This window comes from Hypanus sabinus, chromosome 25 (genome assembly GCF_030144855.1).
Source record: "Hypanus sabinus isolate sHypSab1 chromosome 25, sHypSab1.hap1, whole genome shotgun sequence".
Taxonomy (NCBI): domain Eukaryota; kingdom Metazoa; phylum Chordata; class Chondrichthyes; order Myliobatiformes; family Dasyatidae; genus Hypanus; species Hypanus sabinus.
Window position 1 is genome coordinate 26,316,366 of NC_082730.1, and position 25,310 is coordinate 26,341,675.

General features: G+C 40.1%; 1 protein-coding gene across 2 annotated transcripts in view; it reads right to left on the reverse strand.

Annotated features, from left to right (window-relative positions):
• foxp4 (forkhead box P4) overlaps nucleotides 1–8,880 on the reverse strand; it is a 403,429-nt gene extending 394,549 nt beyond the window's left edge. Inside the window, exon 1 of one of the 2 annotated variants that reach the window (XM_059950359.1) lies at nucleotides 8,107–8,880. The gene's annotated coding sequence lies outside the window, so the exon portion shown is untranslated. Of the gene's footprint in view, nucleotides 1–3,901; nucleotides 4,534–8,106 lie in introns of those variants that run through there. The other variant, XM_059950360.1, reaches the window with a different exon arrangement.
• Between the last annotated feature and the right edge of the window lie 16,430 nt (nucleotides 8,881–25,310).

Below are 25,310 nucleotides of genomic sequence, written 5' to 3' on the forward strand. Positions count from 1 at the left end.
AACAGAAAAATTCTGAAAGAATTTCTCATGTTCCCGGGAATGTCTATGGAAAACAGAAACAGAATTAAATGTTCAACTCGTCAGAACTTACTGATTCTTTGCCCCAGCTTTTTTGTTTGTTAACTTAGCAAGACGGTGGGCCGGTTGGCAATGAACGCTGTCTTGAGGCCATTCAGTTGATCCTTATCCCGATCACCAGCTTGCCCTGACATGGATGTGCCTTGTTAGCATGAATTAATAGGGCGTCCTGGCTCATCCATCTCCTCCTCCCAACCCGCCAACCCATCTTCCCTCCGAAACCCACGGGAAATGATTCCAGCTTTATTTCCCCGAAGTTCCTCCTGATTGACAGCTACGAATTAAAACTCCAGCGGGGGTTTTACCCCCTCTCTGTGTGGATGAGAAAACCCTGGGGTCAGCGATTTCAAGCGCAACTGGAGTGAGCAAGTATAACGCAGGAACTACGGGAGGGGTTCACTGTATAGTGAAACTCTGTCAAATGGGTTCGAAAGAGAAAAACGGGGTTGTGACGAAGTCACTGTCAGTTTCTAAGATGAATTCAGATGCCCTTTATCCATCTTCATGGCCTCCTTGTTTCTATCATGTAAGATAAATTAACTCGGCGATCCAGGCTGTACAGAGATCTGTGCATTGGGTAGATGTCAGATATATTACCAGTTGCGCGAAGCACAAGGAGTGGTAGCCCGCTCACGTTATGGTTCACACTATCAAGGAGAGAAATATACCGCCCAGTTCCCAACTGGCGTTCAAGTTACTTAAAACACAATTCTGAAATGTCCGAGTAGCTAGTTCTCACTTAGTGCAATCGAGTACCAACTGTTCTTGCACTTGGCCAGTCAAAATAATGACATTTCCACGAAATAATTATGAAGCGTTGGATTTGGAAAGGGCAGTGGATGCTCAGAACACCCGTGAGGAAAAGGGATAGGAAAACTGGGAGTATTAAGCACATTCCAAAAGGTTCTGTGTGGAGAGAAAGGCAAAGGCTTGCGTTGTTATGATTGAACAATCGCATCATTTCTGTTTTTATTAAATAATCTCAGATACACACACATGGGTTTGGAGTTTGTCTGGAACTGATTGAGGAGTCTGGATATCTATTGTTTATACCAAACAACATAACATTAATGCACATTGAGAACCGGTTCATATTCACCCAAGAATAGTGTAGCTGAGGATTTTATATTTATAATAGACTTCAAAGGGTTAAGACTTAGTTTGCGTGCGTGTGTGTGTGTGTGTGTGTGTGTGTGAGCTAACCTGTCCTATAACAGAATACATATTATTTCGTATATATTTGTGAGACTGAAAAAAAACATTTTTTTTCTAAACTGCTACCCACCCAACTCAAATATTTTTATATGTTTGCTTCTACTTTCTCGATATATTTTTCTCTCCCACTCACTCTCTTCCCGACACGGTATTAAAATGCAATCAGGGGACTTGTTCCTCGTCCACTGCTCAGACAAGATGATTGACAGCATTCCAAGATGATAGTCCCACTCTTGCCAAGTGGATCTTCAGGAGTTTTTGATCTGTTGAGGGCGGCAGTTTATGCAACAATGCCACAACTATACCCACCCACCCCACCCCACCCACGATCCGATAGTCAGGAAGAACCTCGGATCAGGGTTTATGGACTCCTGGCCAGTGTTGACATCATAAAGCAACACTGTGAATCCTTCAACACCCCAAATCTCAAAGGAAAGGATATCTGCCCCTTCCCTCGCTATAGCTGAACCTTTGCCAGTCCTGGAAGTTATGAAAGTAACTAAAATATTTTGGGGATATTTTGACCTAAAGACAGGACTTGTCATATAAACCCTACAAATATTCACAGGCCTGTCAGTAAACAGAAGGAGGGAAGATAGACGAAAAACTTTTGGTGCATGATTGCAATAAATTAAAATATATTCTCTGTTTTATTGCTCTCTATGGCTCAATATCGTGCTAGCGCTCACTGTCCAAGTGCAGTGAAAGAGTTGCCACTTGGACAAGAGTAACTATCAATGAGTAAAATGGCTCCTTCACTGCGCAGACACTGATCTGATGGATCGCGTGTCTGCCGTAAAAGCTGCTTAATTTTCATCCTGTCAGTCCCAATGGGATGAAAATTAGGTGTCTTGTTTATAAGGCAGGTGATCTACTTACACATTATTTGCCCATAAAGTGAAGACGAACAAAAAGAAAATGCCTTCTGATTTCAGCTAAAGAGAGGAAGTGGATTTCAGCCTAAGAAAGGAGGGGGTGGGGAAGCAGCAGATCATGGAAGGGAAGTATGGTTCATTAGGAGAAGGCGAATCAAACTTTATACTTAAGTCCCATGTTCCCTTAGAACCTCTGACTCCCCTTGATGACCTTTAATCTCCACGGTAGTAAAAATACAACACGTCTGAGGTACGTTATGAATCAGGTTACATAATTTAAAAAACAAATCCAGAAATAAATTATTTCACTTCCTTCTAAGAAAAGCCAACAAAGAAGTGTCACTAATACATTGTGATTTTTTTTGTGTGCGTGGAAGCATCTCGTCCAAAGACACAACCACATTCTGCAGGTTGTGGGATGAGGGGAAAGTCAGGGGCAATTTTGGTTTGGAGGAGGAAACAGAATCAATGGTAGGAAAGACCTGGGGAAATTGGGAAAGTATTTCTCAGCTGGCTTGCAGTCACTGTATGAACATCATGAGCAAATTTTATAATTACCTACTAAATGCTTGTTTCTTAAAATGTTATATCTTGGTTGCTTTTGTCGATCCTTATTTTACTGATAACTATTCGGTTCTTTCCCAAAGTAACGCCTGTCTCACATTATTAACTGGTCGTGTGACTTGAAGCATTCATGGCTGTACAAATATTTCCTCTGTCCCTATAGCTATGCAAGATATTAGCACTAAGATTTCAAATTGATTTTTCAATTATTTCATCAGTAGTTGCATAAAATGAAAAAAGACAATATATTTTGACCAGCTTTGATCTTTCTAATATATTCAATCACTTAAATTATTGAAAAGAAACATAAAATGAGAAGATTAATCATGTCCACTGTCAACCTTCAATTATTTTATCATTTCAAGAGCAATATTCACCTTGTTTTTTTATCTCTTTTATAATTTTGTTAAATATTAAAAATGAAAACTGCAACCAATTTTCCTACGTTACAAAAAACCCTTAAAATATAGCTCTCACCATTAATATAAAGTGAGCGCGGAGACAATCTTGCACAGAAAATTATAGAGGCAAATCTCTAGCTACATCAAATGCGGAATGAACTCCATTTAAAAATAAAATAAATACTTCTGAATATTCTAACAAGGAAGATTTTTCTCTGGTTGTCGAATGTTCTCACTGAAGGTCAATGATAGATAATTGAAAAGTTTAGAAGCTGCTCGTTCTAGCTCGAAGACCTGGCTTGAATATTTCTACTGCAATGTCAAGTTGGCAGGGCATCAGCTCTTAACCCAGTCACCAATGCAGAACCTGGAGTCCGGTCTGAATAAGCCATGTTCAGATGCTTACAGATCAACGTTCTGCGTTCATGACTATCTGCAATTTCTTGCAGGATACGGAGGAGAGAAGGGGAGTACAAACAAGCTGAAGAAAGCTCGCATGGAAATTGCTGCAAGATACATCTACACAAAATGTAAAAAAGTACAATAAACAGCAATGAAAATTCAAAAGTTTTGACTGAAAACCAGCTAGCAAATACTGTAAGTTAAACGATTTGTAAGAGGACTTTCCGTCCTCTGATGGGAATGCGATTCCCTTCTAATAAAAAGGCAGTGGTTTTTTTTACAGCGCGATTTCATCTCAAATGAAAACGAGTCCATACTTTACTCAGCAATGCTGTCTACCATCTAAGCACAGGTGTATTCAGGTACCTCTTAGGTAGGCCAGATTTTATCTTTCTTCATTTCCCTTCCACTTTCTGCTTTTCTTCATTCCTGCTTCCCTTCTCGCTCTCTCTCTCATTCATCTCTCTCTCTCTCTGTCTCTCTCTTTCCCCCTCTCCCCCACTCCCCGCCCTCTGTCTCTGATCTCTTTTACTCTCTCACTGGAGCATGGGTCGCTATTTTTGCACCCCCGCCCTCTTCCTTGCCATGACATCTTCTTGTGTCCTTCAACTTTCGCCTCCCCAGGTTTCCACTCCCTAGATTCATCACTTATCCCCGTCCTCAGCAGCGACATATTAGGATTTTATGTTAACAAGAAAAAAAAGATTTTCAAAAAAAGGCGAAGACTGCCGAATCTATTGACTAATTAACATTCCAAAGTTTCCGTTATCACCAACGTATTTAATGACTTCGTTCTGCTTTTACTTGCAATGTTGACAGTGGCGGGGTCAAAAGAGACTGTTGAGGTAAAATGCATTTCCCATAACCTGCTGAGTACTTGCTTAAGAAAAGAAATCAGCCGCCCAGCAGACTTAGGCTCTGTGGCGAGTTCTAAGACGGCCGTGATTTCAAACATCTCAGCTCACCTTGTTGTGCCTGGTTTTGTGAAATCAAAATCTCGGGCGGTCGCTACGTTACCAATTGCAAGCCGTTGCACAGAAATAATAAGACCAGGCGGAGTTGCATTACATTTTGTCCAGTTTGCCTCCTAATCACAAGTATCAAATTTCTGCAGAAATTGAAGGGCATTTGGGTTCAGGACTTCGAAATACACTTCAGCTTGTTACTAAATACACTGAAAAATACAGGAGCAAAATTGCTCGATTTATATGATACGGTAGTCCATAAAAATCATAACTACTTTTTTGTTACAGTTTGTTTCTGCTCCTATGCGAGGCGAGATATTGGTTCAGTTGCATGGGATCTGTGCTGTCATATATGATTGTATGCGTCCAAGATTATCTGCTTAACTTTCAGCCAAGCGAACGCTGTACGTCAAGTTGGTATAATTGAGAACAAGTGCTTTATTTTGGTTGTGTCTTGGCATTAAAGCGAAAGAAATCTTTGCAGCGTCTCCACATCTGCTGTGGTGCAGTGAATAAGTGAAGGCCCTTCCGCCAATGTTAGGATAGAACTCAACCTAGAGATGTCATGGGAATCATTTCGAAAGGGGAACCCTACACTTGGGACGTGAGATTTAATAAAGAAATCAACATTAGAGGGAGGCATTATTTAAACACTCCACTCAAAGGAGTATTCAAGCAAACATGCACAACTGTATGTTCAACTGTTGAGAATTCCGGGATTGATAGCGCTTCGTGTTAATCTCTTTATTAATGATAGCCAGCCCGTGCTGCATACTGTGCTAGGCACATCTGAATAATAATTGCATGTCCTCAATTAATCACATTGCCATTTCTAGACTTAAAAATATACAGTCTCTGGTCATTCTGAAAATAAGAAACTTTAAAACATGTCGGAAGCATTTGGGTTGATGTATATAATGGAAATATTCTGAAAGCTAATGCATGGACACGTAAACAGTTTGAAGTCAGCGGCGATTTCCACCATTGTAAATTCCTCACGCCAACCACGGGTGAATTCACAAGGGGTCCAAGGGACATTTGGAATTTAACCCTTTTCATATCTCCCAGCGCCCTCGGGCAGATTTCAAATAATGTGTGTTTTTGGATAGTTTCGGTTTAGAACATTTTGATTCATAAAGGGTAAATGAGCAGTTTGTCCGATGGATTTCCAATTGCCTCGGTAGCGACTGAATATCACCCATAGAGCCAAACGTTTTCTTTCCAAAGTTTACCACAAAACTGTCCTTAGGAATGACTGGAGGAGAATACTTGCTTGGAATTTTAAAATGCAATATTTATTTTGGATAACTTGGTCCAGTATCAGAACTAGGTAGAAGGTGTATACTTTTTGAAAGCACAAATATATAGAATGCCCAGGGCGTAAGGTTTGCGAAAGGCGACTGTTTCTGGAAATTCAGGGGACAGAGAGGACAGGAGTGCGAAAAAAGAGGATCGGAGCGAACATACATCTGTTCGACAGATATCACAACGTGTGACTGAGTTTAAATTCCGCGCACATGGGGGGAAATCCCCGAGTCTTGCGGAGCTGCAACAATCATTACCAGGTGTAAATGTCCTGTGATAATGTGACCGAGTCTGGAAGTTGGTGAGAGCTCGTAATCTCTTTCTCTTCTCAAGGTCTTGCCGTTTCCCCCCTTACACGTTCACCAAACTGCATTGAGTTCTATAACCAAACCACGCGCCAGAAAAATAATTGCATTTTGCGCTTACTACAATCGAGCCATCACCGTTTGAGCTCGACACTAAGACACAGCAAATAATTATTTCACGCGCACGATTCTTTTAACATCGAGTTCCCATGTTAAAGAAAATAACCCGCGCAATAGTCTGATTTCATGGATTAATTACGACGTGTCTGGGAGGTTAAACTCGACTCGAGCGCTATCGATTAAATCGAGACCAAGCGATTTAAATAAAATAAGAAAAAAAGCTGAAACAATTCGGCCTTGAAAGTTCAGAAACTAACAGCACAAAGTTGTGGCGGCTTTACCGCGGGCTTTGTACTAAACATTCAGCAGTTTCGCGTGCTGCTCCTTAATAAACCAATATGGTAATCTATTAGGATATCATAAAGAAAAATAAACCGGCATTTAACGTTCTACAGATATCACCACCAATCGTTTAAGGACGATTTAAGGGGCTCTTGCAGTCATGCAGTTGGAGGACTCGGCAATCAGATAGAAAGCGAGCACTGGAGAAGGCTACTGAAACTGACCCGTAACTGACAGCGGCGATCAGGGAAATGCGAAACTTCAAGTTTCACCAGGGGCAACGAAGGGAGAACAAAATATGTGGCGAAGGAACGAATATAAACCTATCTTAAAAAAAAGACACTTCAGGAAACCCCCGATCTATAGATTTTACGCTAGAAAGTGACGGGTTGTTAGAATACATTGAGCGAAGTTCGAACCAGTCAGGATCTCCCTTACCCTCGCTCCCACCCCCAACACCGGGCTCAATTAAAGACCTCTGGCGTGTGGAGGGCAAAACCTGGGCAAGTATGAGTTAGAGAGGCAGGGTGGACGGAAGGAAAACATCGGGAAGGGTCCTCCTTCTCTGGGAAGTTGCGGATCTGAACGCGGCCACAGAGTACACAGCAGCTGATACGATTCAATCGCCTCTCCCAGTCCACAAAGCTGGGGAGAGGGGCTTAACAAAAAGATACAAACTCGAGAAAAGAAACTCCAGACGACTTGCCGCCGCTTGGCACCGGACACACTCCGCCGCAACCCAACTATTTCGATCTTTTACTACATCTTATGACCTGATTCATATCACCTCACTTTCAGTTCGACTGTCGAGGACAATTCTTTTCAGATCGAAACCCCAACAAACACCCAACAGATCCTCGGCCGCGTTTGGTGAATCCCGGTTCCTACACACCCACCCTGACCATGACTGAATTTTCAGGATACTCTTTACGAATTTAAACTGCCCCGAACCCGGCACCGTTTTCTCCCTGACGAAAGCATTGTCTCACAAAGCGAGCCCCAACATAGTTAATCAGGTCAGATCCATACCCAGCAGGTCCCATCCCAGCTACATCAAGTCGCCGGATTTTAAACAAGGAAACATTCACAAGTTTAATGGAAAGGAAGACCCGCATATGCAGCCAGCCTCCAATCTTAAACCACGTTCTAAACAGTCCACCAAAAAGGAACTACCAAATTCGTAGAGTCAAAACTGGACCCGAATCACGTTTAATCCTTTCCCTGCAAATATCGCTTATACACAATCAGACTTTCAAATTCAGCCGCCTCCCCCACACCCCTTTCACATGTTAAACCCAAAGCCTTTGAAAGTTCAAATTGATCTGCTAAATGGAAGTTCTCCAGTCTCCGAACCGAGCTCCGACATCATCCGAAAACTTTTCTCAACAATAAAAAAACAATGCCAGACATCATCTCAGCAAATAATAACACGTTTTTTCATATATTAAAAAAGTAAGGAATATTCCTTCTCTATAAGCAAAATGAAATCTTCAAAACTTTTAAGCTGCGACAACTTCAATATCACTCCCCCCCACCCTGCCCAGAAATGAAACGAGTCACAAATGGCTGTAGGTTGGAACTGCGAGTCACTAACCTGCGTGAAACCTGCGGGCTGGGTTCTCTCTGTCTCTCCTTTTCAATGCCACAGAATCATGAGGACTTCAGAAATCAATGGGAAAATGTTGAGGAATCCAAAGATTCCCTCTTTTAAAAGTAGCCTCCAGTAGAGTGTGTGGCGGTGTCTCTCTTTCTGTTTGTGCTGGGTTATGTGTGATGCAATTTTCTTCCTATATTATATATTTTCTTTCCACTATTTGCAGCATGCTCCTGGGACGATTGGATTGCATTGTTTTTTAAAGAGATCTGCTCTCTCTCTCTCTCTCTCTCCCCCCCCCCCTCACTCTCTCTCTCTCTCTCTCTCTCTCTCTCTCTCTCTCTCTCTCTTTGCTTGGGAGACGGTCTCTTGCTCCACAGTCCCTCCTCTTCACCACGCTCCTTTAATTACTCAAGCGAAAAGCTCCACGATTATGAGCTGCTTCCCATTGCATCCACACAGACAGACACCGACACAGATACACACACACACGCACACACGCGCACGCGCGCGCACACACACACACACACACACACACACACACACACACACACACACACACAAGCGCACACACGCGCGCGCACACACACACACTCAAACACACACACACACACACACACACACACACACACACACACACACACACACACACACACTCACACACACACTCACCAAAAGAAGCAGTCTTTAATCTCAGGGTCTGAGTTTTACACACGGGCAACGTGAGGGTGAGGAGAGGATTCGCCAGCACCGTAATCTACCTAAAGCAGGTGCTGCTCGTTTCTCATTTTCCCTCTTCGCCCTGCACTGTGCTTGCAGTTGCTCCGTTCGCACAGTGCTTTTGACTGGGACGCGCATATCTAACGATCTCGCTGTAAGGTGACATTGCAACCAACCCACTAACTAGTTCTTATTGTGTGAAAGTGGAATGAGAAGCTCTAAAAATAATATTAAATATCTTTAAAGGGACCCTTTTAAAACAGATCTTGCAGAGCATATAAAAGCGCACGGAGACCAATTTTACTTTTTATATATACCCTGCACTTTTGAATGCTTTGATTCCCATTTGGATACAACTTTCATTGGTGCAAGTACCCCCGCTCTTGAATTAGACACCCATTCTTCATGCCCACAATATGTGCTACTTTTATAAGGGACTACTTTTAACTTCCTACAATTCCGAAAGGACTCAGAAAAGGTAACAATACTTGCGTAGTATTTACAACAGAGTATTTATCAGGGTGTTTCACCCAACTAGTCTATGTTGGTATTACACCTCAGATGACCTTCCTTCTCTTTCCCAAGTTGACAAGCTCCAATTTTCTCTTGTTTCCTCTCCTTCTCCCTTCCTGTCTTCCCTGAGCATTTTCTCAATCATGACATCCATCACTTTCTCCCTTGACAACCACACAACTGCCGGCCAGCCGGCTTCCAGTCCAAACCTACTGTAAACTGTTAGTTTCAATTGTTCACCCTCTTCAGGAAGTGTCCTCTCAATCTAACATGTTCCACAATCACCACATAAAGGAACCCCAGACCTGGATTTCTTTTGCACACTGTCATTCCTTCCAAAACCCATTTCCCAATCTCTCTTTCCCTTTTAACATCCCTGCTTTCCAATTTCCCCAAAGCTCTTTGCAAGTTTTTCTGATGATATTGAAATGACTCATCATCATCATGACTGATCAACTATGCAACTGGACAGAAGTAGTCCATGCATCTTAATCTTCACTGCAGTAACCATTCTCCTCCAGCTCAGTGAGATAGATGTAGAGTCACACAAAAAAAAAATCCCCATGGTCATCTCTCAAAACTACACTACAAAACCTTACATTCTGCTCAATGAAATGCACCCCTAATTTACTCCCATCAAGTGTGGCTCACCCTAAAATTTCTATAAGATTTTCATTGTCCCTGTGCATTGCTGTACTTGTGTGCAAAATAATGATGTAATCTTGACTTGACTTGACATGCTCCACCAAACCAAGCTCACCAATGCTCCAAATGTCAGTACTTCTTATAGGTTTGAATATTCCAAGATATTCAACCATTCAGACACACCGCACAAAATGCCAAAACAACAACTGTTCATTTCCCTCTACAGATGCTATCTGACTCGTTGAATTCCTCCAGCATCTTACATGTTCTCCACACACACCTGTTTTCTTTGCTTTATTGTATCCTCTGTTGTAGGTGATATAGCACACAACCACCCAATACAAATAAACCAATAATGACCCACTGTTTACTGCAAACATTCCCACAGAGACATTTAGTATCAATGGAGTAGATATTACTAATGATATGATAGGCTTATACATAATCAATTTTCTCACCTCATTTTATCCATTTTCTCACAATTAAATCCTATTATAAATTTGATGGAGGTATCCAAAAATATGAAAGATGGTTTAAAGTTCAAAGTTCACCATAAATTTATTATGGAAGTACATATATGTCACCATGTCCTGCCCTGAGGTTCATTTTTTGCAGGCATTCACAGTAGTCAAAAATACAATAGAAAAAAACTACACATAAACAAAGAATTGCAAACAACCAATATGCAACAAATAAATGTCCAAGAAGACCACAACCTTGTCATGGTTTGGAGGTTTGCATGCCTCAATGACCCAAGAGCTATGTTGGCTGGAGTCAGGGCTTTATGCTTTGGCTCTTGGTAGGATCACCTATGCCAAACAGGGGAAAGAGTAGAGGCTAGACGAAGAATGCACCATCAGTCCTCCAGGTTTGGGAGTTCAGCTCAGGGCTAAGAACCTTGACTGGTCAAACAAAACTGTCACGGAAAACAGTAATAAGGAATCCTACATCTGTGTGCAGTGGGTATCATGCCTGGGGCTTGGATGACTGAGGGTAAACTGAGAGGAAGCTACTGACACAATGAAGGAAACTGTAAATACCACCAGAGATGGGCGACCTTTATTGCTGTCCTAAATGCTAGCAGCATAATTGGCAAAAGAAAAATGTGTAAAAAAAAGACGAACTGTGCCAATAAAAAACTAAATAAATAATAATGAGAAAGTGAGCTTATGAAAGAGAGCCCATTGGTTGAAGAAACAGTTCAGAGCTGAGGTGAGTGAAGTTTCTACACTGATTTAGGATCCTGAATGCTGAAGGCTGATAGCACAGCTGAGGGAGGGGTAGTGGCACAGGTCAGCCACGTGAAAAACCAACAATTAAAGTACTCATATATGATAAGGTAACGACTGAATATTTTTATTGAATATATAAAAATTTTTTTAGCATGCTGACTTGCATCTCCTCGTCATGCTGCAAAAAACTGTATCTGGGGGATTATGGAAGAACTCTTTTCAAGAAGAAGTATATTCATCTTCTTGCCCTTGTCCTTGCCTGGAGAATAATGACCAGGACATCTCTGTAGTTAATGAGGTTAAACATTACACTCAACTTGCATTAGGGTTCCAGCACATGCCAATGAACTTTACTAAATCTTTATTCTTTATAATTGTTGAATGTTGTTGCTCTTGCGTTGCATGTTGCATCCTGACCAGCACAGCCAATTCCTAATACATGTATGACAAATAAAATTGGTCCTTGATCCTAGAAGGTCCAAATGTGAAAGGTTCAATGGACTTCTTTTTAAAACACAGACCTTACATTCAAAACAGTATAATGTTGAGTAACACACACCAAATGCAGGAGGAACTCAGCAGGGCAGGCAGCATCAATGGAAAAGAGTAAATGGTTGACCTTTCAGCACAGGCCTCCTCTTCAGGAGCTATAAAGAATGGTGGAGATGCCCTGAATAAAAAGATGGGGAGGGACATGAAAGAGGCTAGCTGGAAGGTGATTGGTGAAGCCACGTGGGTGGGAAAGGTTAAGGGCTGAAGAAGAAATAACCTGATAGGAGACGAGAGTGGACTATAGGAAAAATGGAAGGAGGGGGAGAGTCAGGCAAAGTGATAGGCAGGTGAGAATAAGTAAAGGATCATAGTTGGAAGTGGAGGAGGGGGGGAAGGGACTTTTGTTCACAGGGAGGAGAAATTGATATTTCATACCACCTGGTTGGAGGATACTCAGATGGAATGTAAGGTGTTGCTCCTCCACCCTGAGGGTGGCCTCATCACGGCACATGGATCAACACATCAGAATGGGAATTAAAATGCTTGGCCACTGGGTAGTCCCATTGTGACATTGTTGAGAAATCTTCTAAATAATTTGATGAGGGTTAGGTTTTTACTATGCTCTATAGCAGACCTGGAGTTGTCTGGATTTTTGCAGCCTACCTGGAGGGCTGGTGCCAATTGCATAATGATTTATGTTGTCAGGTATGCAGTCTGTATATGCTTCTTGTGTGCATGCATACAGCATATCAGAAATGCATTACTCTATTTGCTAAACAATGTGCAATATAGTGAGCACTCTTGATCAGAATGGGAAGCAATTTGACCCATAACAACAATTATGCAGCCCCTTGTTCTCACTAGGTACAACATCCTAAGTTATACTTATTATTATCAGTCCAATAAATATTTGTATTTCTAAAAACTATGGCTAGGTAGTACAGTCGGAGTTGAACACTTGGGAATTTATTACCATGTGTGACATACAGTTTACCATGTGAGATGTATCACAGGACCATGAACTTGTATTTTCCTGATTGCATGCTATTGTTTAAAAATAAACAAGGCATGTTGCCAGTCTCGACTTTAACAAAACATAGATTACTCAGGGAAAGAAACTGCTTGCTGCATTAAACAACTGAAATTAAGTTTGGTTAACTAAATAAATCTGGAATGAAAAGGTAGTACAAAAATTATAATCTTCTTCTCACTTAATGCCGTGCCATAAAGTTGAAGGCTATTTTATTTCCCTTTCTGTTCTGTCATTCTAGGTTGGCTGATTAGAGTAATGTGGGACATCAGATTCAGCCACAGGTGGACCAAGGGTGCATGAAGTGGCAGGTGGGTAGCTTGAGAGGTGATGCATCCCTTCCACATTTTACTCTGGGCTTCTCTGTGCCCTAATGATTGAACTCAAGGTTCTCAATGAACCTTCTCCATCCTGAGCAATCATAAGAATAAGAACAGGAAAAATACACCAGGAGCAGTCAAAGATCATCTGAACCATCAGGCCTGCCTGCTCAACAATTCAATAAAATCATTGGCAAGTGAACTCTATGAGCTGGTGTAGATGCTACGTTTTTTTAAAGAAATCTCTGAAAACATCATTGAATTGTTCTCTCTATTCACCTGATAACCTGATGCAGCGAGAAGACTCAGAATAATGTTTCTGGAATCAGATGTTGGGCCTTTGAAGAACATGATCTACCCATTAGAGTTGGCTGAGTGTAAGCAAGGCCTCAGTGTTGGGAGGTTGGCTGTGGAGACCACAGCAATATTAGTTTATTTCTCCTACCAGTGGATTTGGAGGATTTTCAGAGACAGCTTTGGTGACACAATTTCATTGCATTGATTTGGCTTCAGTAGGTTGTCCATGTCTCAGTAGCCTATAGAGGGGCAGGGGCCACTGGTGCCCAGAAGAATTTGAACTGTGTATTTTGCTTGAAGTCTGAATTTTCTGTTTTGGTTTTTACTGAGACAATGGAAGCATATGGGACATAGTCCACATTTTCCAGGGTCTTATTGTACATCTTTATTGTCAAAAGACAGGGAGGTGCAACAGAGGGAGGTTGGTTGAGGTTTATTTTTTTTATTTATATAGGAGTTTCAAGATGGCCAGGAAAATCCATCTGGTTTATTAAATACATTGGGAAAGAAAGTATGGTGTCTTTCCTGGCTTCATTCCAATGTAAATCCTGTCAATTTAGGTTGAATGCTAAATACCTTTTGAAATGGCTTGCTAAGTCACTCAGATGTTTCAATTCACTACAAAAATATATAACAGAATAAACCAGATGGGCCATTCAGCATAGGCCAGCTCAGCAGACAAGACCAGTTCACAACCAGACCCAGCCCAGTAATCATATCATTACCTCCTCACCCACATTTGGCACATGCTTAAATTGGGAGAGTTGCCAACCAAGTGCCTCAGAGTGAAGGTCAAATATTCTTCAATCACGATCCCTGGGCATGTCCTATGCCAGCAGCAGTATGCACCCTGGATTAAATCATTGCCTCTGGACCCCTCAAAGTCTCATGGTATCAGATCAAATGTAGACATAGAAGTCTTCCTATGTTTACTATGTATTGGTAATAATTATGGAATTGTGCTGGCAAAAGACAAGGGTAGCAGTAATAAGGGAAGATCATTACTTGAAGGTTCTCATAAAGAGAAACTACATTCAGGTCTGGAAAAATGTTAAGGATGTGTAAGGCTGGACTGTCAACACAAACCTTGACAGCAACTCCTATAAGTTTTAAGTGAATAAATAAACATTGCAAGTGCACATTCTTACCATAACATGAGCCAGCTTATATATTTTTTTCCTTCCACTTCTGCAGTTATTAACTTGGTACTCAACAATATTAAACCTTGACCCTTCCATTTTTGCAATGACCACTACATTTCCTCTCATCCTTTCCATTCCAAGATTCTTGAATACGTAACCCTCTATGTCAGTGCTCATCATTTCCACACACAATGCTTGAATATCTCCATTTATGTTTCATATCCTGAGTATTGATACAATTACTCTGAAAGTCACAAGAATGTGAAAGATCCAAAATACAAAAGTGAGAAAGGAAAACTAAGCTTCTTCCTTCTTCTCAACCTGCACACGGACTTTAATCTGGTTGGCCACAATATCTTTCACCAGACCTTCCCATTTGTTATGCAGCTGTGTGAAAAACCTCTTCCTCATTTCCATTCTAAAAAAGAAGATATAATTCTGAGAGAAAGACCCTGAACAGTTTTGCTTCCAAACCTGCTCCATTGACCCTTGTGATATCTCCGGAACCCTCCTATTTCTTACCCACACCATCCGTTGGTCTATCATAAATCTGGGATTATTCTGTGTTTTTTCAAAGTCCTTATGCACCTCTACTCCAAAAAACAAATAAAAACATTGCCAGCCCTACAATCAGGCCTAGATTTGAGAATTCTCTGCTCAAACCTCTTATGTCTCTCTGTCTCTTTCTTTTCCTTTAAAATCATATAAAGTTTATGTATATCCCTGCACCAAGTTTTCTCCTGACACAGTGTCTAATTTTTGGCCGAATTACATGAAATAAAGGAAATATATGATAATTGTAAACAACATGCCTTTTCTGTAGGATGACCCAAAGCTACAAGGTCTCTTGATTTTTACCACAGCCTTCAGTTCAATGTAGGTTTACTCCACACTCCTCACTGTAACACTAACAAATCAAATCGCTCACTGTAATATTCTCTGATATACTACACCCCCTACTGTAACACTCTGATATTACCCATACTCCTCATTGCAACACCCAAACACAATCTGCACCCCCTTACAATAAACTTCTGATAAACCTGCTCTGCTCATTGTAACACTCTTAATATGATACACCATCAGTTTGTTATGCTATCTTTATGATAACATTTCTCATTAATACAGTAATACAATGCATTTGACCTCATCTTCACCTTAAATGTCACATTTTCTGGAGTATCACTTATAATGATTTGGGATAATTTATTGGTTGGTTTACTAGCGCAAAGCTGCAAACAGTCTCTTATTGAAAATAGAAAGTGGAAGTTTTTGGAATTTAGGTTAAGGAGCATGGGGAATGGAAATATTGGATAGTTGTTTCAGACGTGATGAGTTGATATACTTCCCTCTGTGTTGTGTCATGTGGCATGTGACTGTATTATTCTTCAATAATTGAGTGATTGTCTCATGGTTTGGCAGATAAGTGAGGGTTGCACCCATTCATTTTCAGCCTTTTACTCTTCTGACAGCAAGACTGGAGCTTAAATGGATGAACTTTGTCTAACGTTATGCTACTTTGGAAATGTTAACAGATGTTGAAGTTTGTCATCAGACACTAAATAGAAGTAAGGCCATTTGTTGTGTATTGCTGATTTGAATTAGCCTAAGTACAGTCACCTCATGCAGAGGATCACTGTGCTGGCATGTGGAAAATACCTGCACAGGCCTATATCCCGCTTGTCGGCTGGTGTTGAGAGTTCCATGATGAGAAGTGGGAATATTTATACATAGCCTCTCTCCATATATTAGGTTTAGATATGAGAATGCCGAACAGCACTTGTGGTGCCAGAAGGAAAATTTAAAGCTGTTGAACCCTATGAAACTATGCTGTTGCTATAAAAATCCTTGGAGGCTAGGGCTGGAGGTGGAGGATGGGGCAGAGCGGAGAGAATGTTATTAAAAATGATGCAAAAGTGCATTAAACACAGGCAGCCAGGTGGTTAAAGGACGCAATTGCTTTCTAAGGTCTCAAACAGCAATTGCTTAGTTAGAACAATGCAGTTCAAGTAAAGAGCTGGTTTGTTCAGTATATACTCAGTGGCCACTACCTCCTGTGCCTAAAAAAGTGGGCTGCTGTGAATTTGTTTGTGATCTCCTGTTGCTGTAGTCCCTCTACTTCAGAGATTCAGAAATTGTGTATTCAGAGATGTTCTTTTGCATACCACTATTGTAAAATGTGACTATTTGAGTTACTGCTGCATTCTGGTCTGACCATTCACCTCTGAATTCTCTCACTAACAAAGCATTTTTGCCCACAGAGCTGCTGCTCACTGGATTGCACCATTCTCTGTAAACTTTAGGCACTCTTGTGCATGAAAACTCCAGGAGATCAGCAGTTTCTGAGATATTCAAACCACCCCACCCCGCACCAACAATCATTCCATGGTCAAAGTATCTTAGATCACATTTCTTCCCCATTCTGATGTTTGGACTGAACAACAACTGAACCTCTTGACCATGTCTGCATGCTTTTATGCATTGAGTTGCTGTCACACGTTTGGCTGATTAGATACTTGATTAATGAGCAGGTGTAAGATGGACCTAATAAAGTGGTCACCAAGTGTAAACTACAGATAAAGGACAAATGGTAGTTAGAATGATTGTTGCTGCTTCCGATTATGGAACGTTCTTCTGCCTCAACACACTTTTTCTGTTGACTTTCTGTCTCTATGCTTCTTTTCTCAGTGAAACCTGCAGAACTTCATCCAGGACAGGATTATGGATATGAAGAAGGAAAGGCTTTTTTCAATATTTTCATTTCTCCAATCCAGTGGTAGTTTCTTTGCTCTGGTAGATATTGCCCGATATTCCAATGATTAAACTGACCATTTGTCTCCAATTTGTATCAAGCTTAACGTTAGCATCAGTTCCTACCTGACTGTCTTGTTTGTCTTCCTGCTTCTTAAACATTTCCTCAGAGGTTGCTTAATTATTTTCCAGTTTTGTGGTTTCTGAGATATCTAACGAGGCCAATATGGGAACCACATACTCTTCCATAGATGAGCAAGTAATGACTGAGAGGACAGACAGATGGATGGTTCATAAGGTGGCATCTCCAGCCTAGTTGAGGAGTCTCAACCCAAAATATCAAGTGCCCATTTTCCTGCACAGTGCTGCCTGACCTACTGAGTGCCCAGCATGAGGCCCTGATTACACTCCATCATCAACGTTCAGCAGCCCAGGTTACTTACATGCTTGGCACCAGTTTTTCAAATTGAACGCTATTTTTAGCTCTGTCATGGAAAGAGATTAACAGATAGACAGAGGACAGGAGGAAAACTATCTTTGTTAAGGTAGCTAGAGGATGGGGTGAGCACAGATGTCTGTGAAATGGAGGAGATGCAGGTGAGGGCAGTCTCGATAGTGGAGGCTATTGTTGGAGACAATTTTCTGATTGGGGGTCCTCTGTAAGGGGTAGGTAAGCGGAGGTGTGTGAGAGTTGTCACCTTGCCTCAGCAAGGTAGAGGTCAGTCCACCAAACTACAGAAGTACCCCCTTTGTTTGCAGGTTTGATAGTAAGATTGGGATTGCTGCGGAGAGGGTAAAGGGCAGTTCATTCGGAAGGGTTAAGGTTCGAGGAGGAGTGAGAAGTGCTGAAGTTTAGCTGGTTGATGTTTCATCAACAACAGACATGAACAATTCCCAGACAACAAGGACAGAGATGGTACAATCAAAGGTGGGGGTAATGTAATATGGGTGTAATTTCTATCTTAAGACATAAGGAAAGTTCAAGTTGTCAAGTTACAATGGAAGCTGCAGGTAGGAAATATCGTTATAAATGTGGAAATACATTCTGTGCATTAATCATGAATAGAGGCATAGTGCATAGAATATAGAGCTGTACAGCACTGGAAAAGATTGTTGACCCTTGGCCATGAAGCCAAATTAAACTAAACATGAACATCTCCATCCATTTTCTGCATGTTGTAAATAGCTCTCAAATGGCACTATTGTGCCTGCATCCTCTATAACCCTGGTAATATATTACAGACACTTACCACTCACTGTGTAAAAACAAAATTACTCTGCAATCTCCTTTAAAATTTCCCCTTTCATATTAAAGTTATGTCCCTGAGTATTTGAAATTCTACTATGGGAAAAGGATTCTGTATAGCCTATCTATGCTTGTCATCAGTTTATAAACATTAGTCAGGACTCATGTCACCTTCTGATGATCCAGAGAAAACAGCCTGAGTTTGTCCATCTTCTCCCTATAGCCAATACTCTCTAATCCTGGTAGCATCCCAGTGAACTTCTTGTGCACCCTCACCAAAGCATCCAAAATCTGATAGCAATGCGCACAATCATGAGGAGAGATATATTTAAAATCATCTCAGGTTAAAGACACAAGATAATATTTGAAGTTAAAGAGCATTTTGCAAGAGAACTGCTGAAAGTGGTGACTGCTTGTACAGAGTCAAGGGCAGCAATTCAAAGGGAGGATCTTGTCAGATTTCTTTATTCAATGACCCAGAAGGCCATTAAAAAATTTAAAAAAATGATTTTGTTCAGTTTTAATTCAAAAAATCTGGGTATCACTTAATGAGAAAGGGGGACGAATAATCACAGGTACAAACAAGGAAGGACAAATTGATCAGAGGGATTCAATGCAAGACTCAGTTCCTCAGAACAGTAGGATTTCAGTCTGTGCATAATTAGCTGACCTGTAATTGTATAAGATACAAACTGTTGCAGCCTCTTGGGCCATTGAATGAGGAAATCAGACAAGATTTCCATCTTTTACCCTTAATGCATGACCTCTGGTTGTAATTCCACCCAACCTCAGTGGGAAAAGGCTGCTTTACCCCTCTATACCCCTCATAATTTTGCATACCTATCAGATCTCCGCTCAATCTCCTACATTCTAAGGAATAAAGTCCTAACCTATTCAATCCTTCCTTCCTTATAATCCAGGTCCTGCAGGGCACTGCAATAGAACTTCACCTGTAATTCAGATGTTCACAGTAATATACAGGATCACATTTTGGCACTTTGTTTAAAAAACTCCCACCCAAAGACTGCAATCCTTCCATGGTGTTGTACATTCCTATTTCTTAAACCTCTTCCAACCTTGCAAATATCTAAGGCCTCTGTATACATCCAGTTCTTGCCCCTGTGCACATTTCCAGTTTTAATCCTTTGCTGGTCAGGCCCAAGTTGCTTCCTTGAACTGCTCCTTCTCTGTATTTCTTTCCTTTCAATTAAAAAAGTCAGAAAGAAGGAATGCAAAGGTAAGCAGGACAATAATATTAAAAAGGATACCAAAGTTTCTTCAGATATAGAAAGAGTAAAAGAGAAGTGAGAGTAGGTTTTGCTGTGCTGGAAAATTATACTGGAAGATAGTAACAGGGGACAAGGAAATGGTGGAAAAACTGAATAAGTATTTTGTATCATTCTTCACTGTGGAAAACATTAGCAGTATGCCTCAGGTCCAAGAGTGTCGGGGGCAGAAGTCAGTTAGATTTACGAGGGAGAAGGTGTTTGAGAAGCTGAAAGGTGTGAAAGTAGTTTGTATTTTATACAATTACTGCCTTTGCTGAGGTCAGCTAATTATGCACAGACTGAAATCCTACTGTTCTGAGGAATTGAGTCTTGTATTGAATCCCTCTGATCAACTTGTCCTTCCTTGTTTGTACCTGTGATTATTCCTTGCCCTTTCTCATGAGTGATACTCAGATTTCTCTGAGTTAAAACTGAACAAAATCTTTTTATTTTTTTAATGTAAAACAGTAGACCATATTCAATGCTTCTGAATAATGATACTTTTTGTTTTCAGCAGAGTTCTTCATTGATCGAATTGTGGCCAACTAGTTCTTCCAATCATCTCCCCATTGTCTGCTGTTATTGATTCTCACAGTGTAGAAACAGACCCTTCAGCTCACTATATGTATGTCACTATTAAATATCAACCATTCTAATTGTATTTACCAGTAGTTGGTCCATAGACAGGGCATATTTTTAATGTGCTTGGAAGTAGTTACAGAGGAGATGTCAGGAGTAAGTTTTTACACAGAGAGTGGTGAGCGCATGTAATGGGCTGCAGGCGGCAGAGGCGGAAGTGATAGGGTCTTTTAAGAGACTCCTGGATGGCGCTTAGAAAAATAGAGGGCTAGGGGTAAGCCTAGGTCGTTCTAAGGTAAGGATAAGTTTGGCACAGCTTTGTGGGCTGAAGGACCTGTATTGTGCTGTAGGTTTTCTATGTTTCTATGTTTCTAGACTACAAAATACTGGCATCCACTGACTTAAGTTCTCACCAAACATACTATATTTAAAGATTAACTAAGTGAATTTTCCTTAAGTTATTTCAGCCACACATCAACAAAGATAGAAATACTTTCTTTTAAACCACTGGTTGAAAAATTAAGACCTTTTGAGGCATGATATATGCCAGCAATTTTGAGAAGCTGCTGTGGACCACAAAAAAATGAGGATTAACAAGGATTAGGATGGTTTGATCTGATTGTGGGGTTTTCAGTAACAGTTGATTTTTTCTGTTTCCTGGAGAATGAGATCTGTCTCTAATGAAATTGAACTTTGGTCCAAGTGGAGAACATTTCAGAAAATAAATTGCATTTATATTTTGGTCTTTCAAGACAAAATTAACTGCTATTGAAAAGCAGAAACGATGATAGCCAACTTGAGCTCCCAAGAACAAACATGTCCAGATATTTGTTAAGAAGTTAATATTAGGCAGGATAGAAAAGAGAATGCATCTGATTTTCTTGAAAATAGTGCCATTAGCTCAGTGCTTTTATAAAAATGTGGTACATTGATCCAGAAAATGCAATAGAATGGTAAAGTCACATAGAAAATGGCAGGTGTATTCAGATGCCTGTACTTGCCAGATATTAATCACTATCTTAAATTTCTTCTTGTGATAAATTACTTCTTGGTCCTGCCACAATGAAAACAGAAGTGAGGAAGGTACCTGAGAGCAGGTGTGAATTAAGAAAAAAGTATGCAAGGAAAAAAAGAATGTGTGAAATGATTTGAGAGGGTGTTCCTAACATAGCTTGGGAACTTGACAAATTATGATTTTCCAGAATGCCGATGGACAACCTCAGGCTAAATATCTTCATATGTGTATTTATGCTTTAGTGGGAATTACCAGAGATTCATGCAGTTGACTTGGACAGCTGACAACAATAGCAAAAGTTCAGAGTGTTACCCCATTACCTGTCTAGTATACCTCTCCTAAATGCACAGATCCATGCCTTTGATAGAATTTTCTCGGGGACAAATTATATGTGACTTTAACTCAAAAACATCAGTGAACTTATTATCAAGAAAAATACGGCTTTGGATCAGACCAAGTAATTATTTTGTATAGTGCATCCAAAACAGATAATTTTACAAAGCCAATATCCAAAAGAGTAAAGCCCATTAAGGACTAAAATTGGATTTTGCTTATTGATGTTGGGGGTACAGTCATGGTACTGATGAGTGATTTGGATAGTATCTCCAAGGGGTGATATCCATGGAAGAGGTAAATGACACACTTCACGTATTAAAGAGGATGGAGCACAGAGTATTAGAAAAGTTGACTGAAATCCGAGTAAGTAAGTTCAAGGTAAGTTTATTATCAAAGTATATAACTGTCACCATATACTACCCTGAGATCCTGAGATTTGTTTTCTTGCAGTAAACCCAAGAAACACAATAGAATCAATGAAAGACCACACCCAACAGGACAGGCAACCAGTGTGCAAAAAACAACAAAGTGTGGAAATAAAAATAAGAAAATAATGACAATAACGAATAAATAAGTGGTAAAAATAAAAAAAAAACATGAGATGGAGAATCCTTGAAAATGATTCCACAGGTTGTGGGAACAGTTCACTAATGGGACAAGTGAAGTTAAGTGAAGTTACTCCTTCTGGTTCAAAAGCCTGGTGATTGAGTTATAATAACTGGATGCATGGGGGAAAATCACTGTAAATTACTGACAATAAACTTTCAATCAGTTCTGAATAATGCTGGGTGTGTGGTTTGGTACAAGGGGACCGGAGAGTGATGAATAGTACTCCTTTTATCAATGAAGTGAGTAAGAATAAAACTAACATCATCTTGATCTCTTAAAATCATTAATTTGGGACAGAATTAACAGACAAATAAAGAAAAATGTATTGATTAATTAATTAATTCATCCATGCCAGCTTGGATTTAGTAAAGGAAGATTCTGTTTAACCAACTTGAATTTTTGCTGAGGTTTTGTATCAAGTTGATAAGAGTAATATGGCTCACATGGTATACGTGAACTTAGAAAAAACTTGGAATGAAATTCTACATAATAGGAGACTTAACTATTAATAACATTCATTTATCAACATAGTTCAAATAATAAATTGGAACTTTAAGTGGGGAAATGATCTTCTTTGGTTACTGACTGAAGTCAGTATGAGAGTTTCGGGTGATTATTCAATTCCACCCACGGTAGCATAGTTGTTAGCACAATGCATTACAGTACCAGCAACCCAGGTTCACTTCACGCTGCTGCCTGTAAGGAGTTCATATGTTCTCCCCATGACAGCGTGAGTTTCCTCCAGATGTTCTGATTTCCACCCACTGTCTAAAGACATATCGGTTGGTAGATTAATTGGTCATTGTAAATTGTCCTGTGATTAGGCAGAATTAAGTCCGGAGATTGCTGGCTGGTGCAGGTCAAAGGGTCGGGAGGGCCTATTCCATGCGGGATCTCAACAGATAAATAAACTGCTCGGATAAGGTATGGAATTGAAGTAGGGACCAGATACATGTTAGAATTATTAGCTTGAGTCCATGTGCAGTAGTTGAGGAACTTAAATTCAAGAAAGTTAACAAATTTAGAAGGAGAATTAAAACAATACTCACAAAATGCAGGAGGAACTCAGCAGGCCGGGCAGTTTGTAGGAATGAAAGACTTTTTTCCATAGATGCTGCCTGTCCTCCTGAGTTCCTCCAGCATTTTGTGTGTGTTGTTGAATTCCCAGCATCTGCAGATTTTTTCTCGTTTAGGAGGGACATTTTGTGGTATCAATAATAATAATAATCAAAAAATAATTGCCATTGAAGCTCTTCAGGTTCTTGGGTTTCTTTCAGGGAAGAAAGTTCTTCATTCCCATGAGCTTGATTTCACAGCCTCCAAAGTAGGTGACTCTCAAATGCCCTCTGAAATGGCAAACGCTCAGCTCAGGGGGCAAATAGGAATGGCTAACAAATGCTGACTTTGTAATTATTAGGATCAATTAAAAACTAAACATTAATCTGGATATGGTGATAATGACATTATTGCAGATGGTTAGTATAAAAGTAGAATCACAAAAAAAGTTCCCTTACTATTCTATTTCTGATGCAAGCACTGTCTATATTTCAGCCCAAATATTTTAATCAAATGCATGATCTTCACATTAAAATTACCACTGAATCATATACCAGCTGGAAACCTGAGATTCTGTTCCCAAAGCAGGCTAGCCTTCAACTCTGACAGGTTTATGGAGAAGTTTGTTATTGCAAATCTGACTGAACTGTAGATATGTTCAAAGTTTTTTTTTAAAAGTTCCATGTAAATTGAGTCAATGGAAAAATAACCAGAGTCCAAATGGACTTATATGGAAACACTGGCAAGAATCCATTACAATACTCCCGTTAAAAAAAAACTTTGCCATATAATCCAAAGATGCTGCATTAAAATATTGGAAAGCGTTCAAATGTTATTACATGGAAACAATGATATGGCAGGGAAGGGTAAATCTATGAAAGATTCAGCAAATATCTCAGAATTTATTGTTGTGGTGTGTAGTTGCACCTCTTTACAAGCTTGTGACTGGCATCTAAGGATTGTAATTCAATGGGAATTGAGTTATTACGATCGGAGTTTGGACAAACAGTCAAGGTGTCTAGAGCTATTCATGTGAAAAAAAGACTTATCAGAATGCAACCTGAATTAGACAATGTCTTACGAGGAAAGATTAAATGAGCTAAAGCTTTTCTCTTTGGAGCGACGTATGATGAGAGGTGAATTGATGGACATGTATAAGATAATAAGGGATGTAGATAAAGTGTACATCCAGTACCATTTTCCCAGAGCATTAATGGCTAATACAAGAGGACATAATTTTAAGGTGATTGGAGGAAAATATAGAGGGGATTCAGAAGGAGGCTTTTTATACAGAGAGTGCTAAGTGCATGGAACATTCTGCAGAAGCAAGTACTTTAGGGACATTTAAGACATATTTAGGTCGGTACATGGATGAAAGAGAAATGAAGGGCTATGTGAGAGGGAAGGGTTAGATTGATCCTGGAGCAGGTAAAAAGATCAGTACAGCATTGTGGGCCGAGTAATCTGTACTGTGTTGTACTGTTATATGTTCTATATCATTGCCGGCTTAGATGTTGTGATATGATTTTGTCTGCTGCTTCATAGTTTCATAGAATTATACAGCACAGAATACAACCATTTAATATATTTACTTGTGCTGTTTTATCGAAATATCTATCTAATGATTCCCACTCCCCTGCCCTCTTTGTACAATCCTCCACTTCCATTCCAGAATTTATCTAATTCCTTTTCAAGGTTACAATTGAATCTGCTTTTAAACGGTGTCTTCCAAATCACAACACACTGTAAAATTCTTTCTCCTTTGCCAAAATTCTTCAGCCAATCATTGTAAATTGTTCTGCTACTGACGCTTCTGTCAATGAAAGCGGTTCCTCTTTATTTATCAAAACTATACATGATTTTGACACATTATTCTAACCTCACTTTAGACTTGAAAACTCAAAAGAATTGGAGATGACAAAGTCTGAAATAAAAACAGAACATTCTGAAAAC